This window comes from Heterodontus francisci, chromosome 8 (assembly GCF_036365525.1).
Source record: "Heterodontus francisci isolate sHetFra1 chromosome 8, sHetFra1.hap1, whole genome shotgun sequence".
Taxonomy (NCBI): Eukaryota; Metazoa; Chordata; class Chondrichthyes; order Heterodontiformes; family Heterodontidae; genus Heterodontus; species Heterodontus francisci.
This window is the reverse complement of record NC_090378.1, coordinates 16,349,155-16,358,567: the sequence shown is the minus strand read 5'-3', so window position 1 is coordinate 16,358,567 and position 9,413 is coordinate 16,349,155.

Here is a 9,413-nt window from a genome sequence, read left to right as displayed (position 1 = left end):
AACTAACTTTAATAAATCTGCCGATTTGTTGAGTTGCAAAAGGAAGAAAATGACCATGAAAATTGCTGTTTTGTTGCAAAAACACAACCGGTCCACCACCCCAATCATGCTCTTGAGGAATCTACACCTGTACAACTTCTGTTCCCTGGTACAGAATGCAAACTCCATTTAACTAAATCAAAATGCTGGTAATCTTCCTGTTGCATACCCACGGCACTCTTGCCTCTGAGTCGGAAGGTTGTGGATACAAATTCCACTCCAGAGACTTGAGCAAAAATCCAGGCTGTCACTTCAGTGCAGTACTGAGCGACTGCTGCACTGTCAAAGGGACACAAAGGGACTGGTGGTCTGAGGTGCATTTGTTTTAATGCAAGAAGTGTAGTAGGTAAGGCAGATGAACTTAGGGCTTGGATTAGTACCTGGGAGTATGATGTTATTGCTATTACTGAGACTTGGTTGAGGAAAGGGCATGATAGGCAACTAAATATCCCAGGATATCGATGCTTCAGGCGGGATAGAGAGGGAGGTAAAAGGGGTGGAGGAGTTGCATTACTGGTCAAAGAGGATATCACAGCTGTGCTGAAGGAGGGCACTACGGAGGACTCGAGCAGTGAGGCAATATGGGCAGAACTCAGAAATAGGAAGGGTGCGGTAACAATGTTGGGGCTGTACTACAGGCCTCCCAACAGCGAGCGTGAGATAGAGGTACAAATATGTAAACAGATTATGGAAAGATGTAGGAGCAACAGGGTGGTGGTGATAGGAGATTTTAATTTTCCCAACATTGACTGGGATTCACATAGTGTTAGAGGTCTAGATGGAGCAGAATTTGTAAGGAGCATCCAGGAGGGTTTTCGAGAGCAGTATGTAAATAGTCCAACTCGGGAAGGGGCCATACTAGACCTGGTGTTGGGGAATGAGCCTGGCCAGGTGGTTGAAGTTTCAGTAGGGGACTACTTTGGGAATAGTGATCACAATTCCGTAAGTTTTAGAATACTCATGGACAAAGACGAGAGTGGTCCTAAAGGAAGAGTGCTAAATTGGGGGAAGGCCAACTATACCAAAATTCGGCAGGAGCTGGGGAATGTAGATTGGGAGCAGCTGTTTGAAGGTAAATCCACATTTGATATGTGGGAGGCTTTTAAAGAGAGGTTGATTAGCGTGCAGGAGAGACATATTCCTGTGAAAATGAGGGATACAAATGGCAAGATTAGGGAACCATGGATGACAGGTGAAATTGTGAGACTAGCTAAGAGGAAAAAGGAAGCATACATAAGGTCTAGGAGGCTGAAGAAAGACGAAGCTTTGAAAGAATATCGGGAATGTAGGATCAATCTGAAACGAGGAATTAAGAGGGCTAAAAGGGGTCATGAAATATCTTTAGCAAACAGGGTTAAGGAAAATCCCAAAGCCTTTTATTCATATATAAGGAGCAAGAGAGTAACTAGAGAAAGGATTGGCACACTCAAGGACAAAGGAGGAAAGTTATGCGTGGAGTCAGAGAAAATGGGTGAGATTCTAAACGAGTACTTTACATCGGTATTCATCGAGGAGAGGGACATAACGGATGTTGAGATTAGGGACAGATGTTTGATTACTCTAGGTCAAGTCGGCATAAGGAGGGAGGAAGTGTTGGGTATTCTAAAAGGCATTAAAGTGGACAAGTCCCCAGGTCCGGATGGGATCTATCCCAGGTTACTGTGGGAAGTGAGAGAGGAAATAGCTGGGGCCTTAACAGATATCTTTGCAGCATCCTTAAACACGGGTGAGGGCCCGGAGGACTGGAGAATTGCTAATGTTGTCCCCTTGTTTAAGAAGGGTAGCAGGGATAATCCAGGTAATTATAGACCGGTGAGCCTGATGTCAGTGGTAGGGAAGCTGCTGGAGAAGATACTGAGGGATAGGATCTATTCCCATTTGGAAGAAAATGGACTTATCAGTGATAGGCAACAGGGTTTTGTGCAGGGAAGGTCATGTCTTACCAACTTAATAGAATTCTTTGAGGAACTGACAAAGTTGATTGATGAGGGAAGGGCTGTAGATGTCATATGCATGGACTTCAGTAAGGCGTTTGATAAGGTTCCCCATGGTAGGCTGATGGAGAAAGTGAAGTCGCATGGGGTCCAGGGTGTACTAGCTAGATGGATAATGAACTGGTTTGGCAACAGGAGACAGAGAGTAGCAGTGGAAGAGAGTTTCTCAAAATGGAGACGTGTGACCAATGGTGTTCCACAGGGATCCGTGCTGGGACCACTGTTGTTTGTGATATACATAAATGATTTGGAGGAAAGTACAGGTGGTCTAATTAGCAAGTTTGCAGACGACACTAAGATTGGTGGAGTAGCAGATAGTGAAGGGGACTGTCAGAGAATGCAGCAGAATATAGATAGATTGGAGAGTTGGGCAGAGAAATGGCAGATGGAGTTCAATCAGGGCAAATGCGAGGTGATGCATTTTGGAAGATCCAATTCAAGAGTGAACTATACAGTAAATGGAAAAGTCCTGGGGAAAATTGATGTACAGAGAGATTTGGATGTTCAGGTCCATTGTTCCCTGAAGGTGGCAACGCAGGTCAATAGAGTGGTCAAGAAGGCATATGGCATGCTTTCCTTCATCGGACAGGGTATTGAGTAAAAGGGTTGGCAGGTCATGTTACAGTTGTATAAGATTTTGGTTCAGCCACATTTGGAATACTGCGTGCAATTCTGGTCGCCACATTACCAAAAGGATGTAGATGCTTTGGAGAGGGTGCAGAGGAGGTTCACCAGGATGTTGCCTGGTATGGAGGGTGCTAGCTATGAAGAGAGGTTGAGTAGATTAGGATTATTTTCATTAGAAAGACGGAGGTTGAGGGGGGACCTGATTGAGGTGTACAAAATCATGAGAGGTATAGACAGGGTGGATAGCAAGAAGCTTTTTCCCAGAGTGGGGGATTCAATTACAAGGGGACACGAGTTCAAAGTGAGAGGGGAAAAGTTTAGGGGGGATATGCATGGAAAGTTCTTTACACAGAGGGTGGTGGGTGCCTGGAACGCATTGCCAGCGGAGGTGGTAGGCGCGGGCACGATAGCGTCTTTTAAGATGTATCTGGACAGATACATGAATGGGCAGGAAGCAAAGAGATACAGACCCTTAGAAAATAGGCGACATGTTTAGATAGAGGATCTGGATCAGCGTAGGCTTGGAGGGCCGAAGGGCCTGTTCCTGTGCTGTAATTTTCTTTGTTCTTTGTTCAAAGGTGCCATCTTTCATATCAAATGATAAACTGAGGCCCAATCTGTCCTCTCATGTAGCTGTTGTTTTGCATGCATGTAATCTTGTGTTGTTGCTTCACCATGTTGGCACTTCATTTTTAGGTACACTTGGTGCTGCTCCTGGCATGCTCTTCTGTACCCATTGAACCAGGGCTGGTGCCTTGGCAGGATAGTAGTGATAGAGTGAGGGATATGCCAGAAAATAAGGTTACAGATTGAGGTTGATTACAATTCTGCTGCTGCTGTTGCACTAGTGTGATGGTGTGCACTATATTGAAGAAGTACAGGGGAGTTATCCCCAATGTCCAGGGCAATACTTATCTCTGAATTAAGATCACTAAGACATATATGGTCATGATCATATTGTAATTCGTGGGATCTTGCTGTGCTCAAATTGGTGGCTGCCTTTCCTACATTAAAACAGTGACTAGACTTCAACAACACCTAGTTGACTGGGTGGGAGAGTTCAATATCCACTCCAATCATTACTGATTGAGCTGGCCAAATACTGAAGGACATAGCTGCCAAACTGGGCCTGCAGCAAGTGGTGAGAGAACCAACACAAGGGAAAAGCCTACCTGACCTCATCCTCACCAACCTACTTGTTACAGATACATCTGTCCATGACAGTATTGGTCGGAGCAACCACCGCACAGTCCTTGTGGAGAGGAAGTCCTGTCTTCACATTGAGGACACCCTCCATTGTGTTGTGTGGCACGAGCACCATGCTAAATGGGATAGACTCACAACAGATCTAGCAGATCAAGATTGGGCATCCATAAGATGCTGTGGGCCAATCAATCACAATCTGTAACCTCATGGCCTGGCATATCCTCCACCATCATTGCCATCAAGCTGGGGGGCCAACCCTGGTTCAATTAAGAGTGCAGGACAGCATGCCAGGAGCAGCACCAGGCATACTTAAAAATGAGATGCCAACCTGGTGAAGCTACAACACAAGACTGCATGCATGCAAAACAGTGGAAGCATCATGTGATGGACAGAGCTAAACGATCCCACAACCAATAGATCAGATCTAAGCTCTATAGCCCTGCCACATCCAGTCGTGAATGCTAGTGGACAATTAAACAACTAATGGGAGGAGACTCAATCAGCATCCCCATCCTCAATGATGGCGGAGTCCAGTTCATCAATGCAAAAGACAAGGCTGACGTGCCAAGTGGATGTTCCATCTTGGCCTCCTTCAGAGGTCTCCACCATTACAGATGCCAGTTTTAAGCCAATTAAATTCAAGAAATGGCTGAATGCACTGCATACAACAAAAGCTATGGACCTCGACAACATTGCGGCAGTAGTGCTGAAATCAAAGGCCCCGAACTAGTCATGCCTCTAGCCAAGCTGTACCAGTACAAGTATAACAAAAGCAACAATACTGGCATCTACCAGCAAAGTGAAAAATTGCCTAAAATGGAGGACAAATCCAATCTGGTCAATTATCGTCTATTCAGTCTACTCTCTATCATCAGAAAAGTGATGGGAAGTGTCAATGACAGTGCTACCAAGCAGCAATTAGTCATCAATAACCTGCTCATCAATGCTCTTGTTGGGTTCTTCCAGGACCACTTGGCTGCAGACCTCATTACAGCCTTGGTTCAAACCTAAACAAAAGAGCTGAACTCCAGAGGTGAGGTGACAGTGACTGCCCTTGACATCAAGGCAGTATTTGACAGAATGTGGCATTAAGGAGCCCCAGTAAAATTGAAGTCAATGGGAATCAGGTGAAAACATCCACTGGCAGAAGTCATACCAAGTCAAAGGTTGTGGTTGTTGGAGGCCAATTATTTTAGCCTGAGGCTTTCACTGTAGCAGTTCCTCAGGGCAGTGTTCTAGGCCCAACCACCTTCAACTGCTTCATCAATGAACTTCCCTCTGTCACAAAGTCAGAAGTGGGGATGTTTGCTGATGATTGCACAGTGTTCAGAACCATTCGCAACACCTCAGATCATGAAGCCTACATGCAGCAAGACCTGGACAACATTCAGGCTCGGGCTAATAAGTGGCAAGTAACATTTGCGCCACACAAGTGCTAGTTACTGACGATCTCCAACAAGAAAGTAACTATCTCCCCTTGACATTCAATGGCATTACCATCACTGAATCCCCCACCATTAACATCCTAGAGGTCACCATTGACCAGAGATGGTTACATAGTGGTAATGTCATTTGACTAGTAATCCCCTGGGGCTAGTTTCCTGGGGACATGGCAGCTGATGAAATTTAAATTAAATTAATTAATAAAAATCTGGAATTGAAAGCTAGTCTCAGTAGTGGTAGATGAAACTATCATCGATTGTTATAAAAGAAAAATACACTAATGTCCTTTAGGGAAGGAAACCTTAGCAATGTGGTTGATTTTTACTGTGAAATGGCCTGGCAAGCCATTCAGTTCAAGGGCAGTTAGGGATGGGCAACAAATGCCGGCCTGCCAGTGGCGCCCATTTCCCATGAAGGAGTAAAAGAAAAAAAACTTAACTAGACCAGCCATATAAATACTGTGGCTATCGCAGCAGGGGAGGAGGTGGTGGCATAGTGGTATTGTCACTGGACTAGTTACCGAGAGACCCAGGGTATTGCCCTGAGGCCATGGGTTCGCATCCCACCACAATTAATAAATCTGGAATTTAAAAAGCTAGTCTAATGATGTCCTGTCCCACCGGCAGGACAGACCCAGCAGAGGTGGTGCCACAGTGGCATACAGTAGGGAGGGAGTTGCCCTGGGAGTCCTCAACATCGACTCTGGACCCCATGAAGTCTCATGGCATCAGGTCAAACATGGACAAGAAAACCTCCTGCTGATTACCACCTACCACCCTCCCTCAGCTGAAGAGTCAGTACTCTTCCATGTTGAACAGCACTTGGAGGAAGCACTGAGGGTGAGAAGGGCACAGAATGTACTCTGGGTGGGGGACTTCAATGTCCATCACCAAGAGTGGCTCGGTAGCACCACTACTGACCGAGCTGGCTGAGTCCTAAAGGACATGGCTGCTAGACTGGGTCTGCGGCAGGTGGTGGGGGAACTAACAAGAGGGGAAAACATACTTGACCTCGTCCTCACCAATCTGCCTGCCGCAGATGCATCTGTCCATGACAGCATTGGTAGGAGTGACCACCGCACAGCCGTTGTGGAGACGAAGTCCCGCCTTCATCTTAGAGTAGGTTAAAGGTTCGGCACAACATCGTGGGCTGAAGGGCCTGTACTGTGCTGTACTGTTCTATGTTCTATGTTCTATGTTCACTTTGAGGATACCCTCCTTTGTGTTATGTGGCACTACCACCGTGCTAAATGGGATAGATTTCAAACAGATCTAGCAATGCAAAACTGGGCATCCATGAGACGCTGTGGGTCATCAGCAGCAGCAGAATTGTACTCAACCACAATCTGTAACCTCATGGCCCGACATATCCCCCACTCTACCATTACCATCAAACCAGGAGACCAATGAAGAGTGCAGGAGAGCATGCCAGGAGCTTCATTAGGCATACCTCAAAATGAGGTGTCAACCTGGTGAAGCTACAACACAGGACTATCTGCGTGCCAAACCGCGTGAGCAGCAGGCGATAGACAGAGCTAAGCAATCCCATAACCAACGGATCAGATCTAAGCTCTGCTGTCCTGCCACATCCAACCATGAATGGTGGTGGACAATTAAACAACTAACTGGAGGAGGTGGCTCCACAAACATCCCCATCCTCAGTGATGGGGGAGCCCAGCACATCAGTGCAAAAGATAAGGCTGAAGCATTTACAACAATCTTCAGCCAGAGGTGCCGAGTTGATGATCCATTTCGGCATCCTCCTGAAGCCCCCAGCATCACAGATGCCAGACTTCAGCCAATTCGATTCACTCTGCGTGATATCAAGAAACGACTGAAGGCACTGGATACTGCAAAGGTTATGGGCCCTGTCAATATTCCAGCAATAGTAATGAAGACCTGTGTTCCAGAACTTGCTGCGTCCCTAGCCAAGCTGTTCCAGTACAGTTACAACACTGGCATTTACCCTGCAATGTGGAAAATTGCCCAGGTATGTCCTGTACACAAAAAGCAGTACAAGTCCAACCTGGCAAATTACCGCCCCATCAGCCTACTCTCAATCATCAGTAATGTAATGGAAGGTGTCATCAACAGTGCCATCAAGCAGCACTTGCTTAGCAATAACCTGCTCAGTGACACTCAGTTTGGGTTCCACCAGGGTCACTCAGCTCCTGCCCTTATTACAGCCTTGGTTCAAACATGGACAAAAGAGCTGAACTCAAGAGGTGAGGTGAGAGTGGCTGCCCTTGACATCAAGGCAGCATTTGACAGAGTATGGCATCAAGGAGCCCTAGCAAAACTGAGGTCAATGGGAATCAGGGGGAAAACGCTTCGCTGGTTGGAGTCATACCTAGCACAAAGGAAGATAGTTGTGGTTGTTGGAGGTCAATCATCTGAGCTCCAGGACATCACTGCAGGAGTTCTTCAGGGTAGTGTCCTAGGCCCAACCATCTTCAGCTGCTTCATCAATTACTTTCCTTCAATCATAAGGTCAGAAGTGGGGATGTTCGCTGATGATTGCACAATGTTCAGCACCATTCGTGACCCCTCAGATACTGAAGCAGTCTGTGTAGAAATGCAGCAAGACCTGGGCAATATCCAGGCTTGGGCTGATAAGTGGCAAGTAACATTCGCGCCACACAAGTGCCAGGCAATGACCATCTCCAACAAGAGAGAATCTAACCATCTCCCCTTGACAATCAATGGCATTACCATCGCTGAATCCCCCACTATCAACATCCTAGGGGCTACCATTGACCAGAAACTGAACTGGAGTAGCCATATAAATACCGTGGCTACAAGAGCAGGTCAGAGGCTAGGAATCCTGTGGCAAGTAACTCACCTCCTGACTCACAAAGCCTGTCCACCATCTACAAGGCATGTCAGGAATGTGATGGAATACTCTCCACTTGTCTGGATGGGTGCAGTTCCAACAACACTCAAGAAGCTCGACACCATCCAGGACAAAGCACCCCATCTACAAACATTCACTCCCTCCACCACCGACGCACAGTGGCAGCAGTGTGTACCATCTACAAGATGCACTGCAGCAACTCACCAAGGCTCCTTAGACAGCACCTTCCAAACCCATGACCTCTACCAACTAGAAGGACAAGGGCAGCAAATACATGGGAACACCACCACCTGCAAGTTCCCCTCCAAGTCACACACCATCCTGACTTGGAACTATATCGCCGTTCTGTCACTGTCGCTGGGTCAAAATCCTGGAACTCTCTTCCTAACAGCACTGTGGGTGTACCTACCCCAAGTGGACTGCAGCGGTTCAAGAAGGCAGCTCACCACCACCTTCTCAAGGGCAATTAGGGATGGGCAATAAATGCTGGCCTGGCCAGCGATGCCCACATCCCATGAATGAATAAAAGAAAAAGATCAGAGGCTGTGTATTCTGTGGCAAGTAACTCACATCCTGACTTCCCAAAGTCTGTCCGCCACATACAAGCCACTCAGTTGTCAAGAGTAATTAGGGATGGGCAACAAATGCTGGCCTAGCCAGAGACACCCACATCCCATGAAAAAAATATTTTTTAAAAAGTCAGGAGTGATGAAATACTGTCCACTTGCCTGGATGAGTGCAATTCTAACAACACTCAAGAAGCTCAGCACCATCCAGAACAAAGCAACCTACTTGATTGGCACCCCATCCACCAACTAAAATATTCACTCTCTCCACTACTGGCACACAGTGGCAGCAGTGTGTACTGTCTACAAGATGCCCTGCAGCAACTCGCCAAGCTTCTTCGACAGCACCTTCCAAACCTTTGACCTCTACCTAGAAGAACAAGGGCAGCAGACGCATGGGAGCACCACTATCTGCAAAACCCCTCCAAATCACACACCATCCTGATTTGGAAATATATCGCCGTTCCTTATCATCACTGGGTTAAAATCCTGGAACTCTCTCCCTAAAAGTGGATGCACCTACACCACAAGGACTGCAGTCGTTCTAGAAGGCCACCTTCACTGCCACCTTCTGAATGGCAATTAGGGATGGGCAATAAATACTGGACTTGCCAGCAACATCCACATCCCATGAATGAATTAGAAAATTTTTTAATGGAATGCTGACTTTTATCTCAGGGGGTTA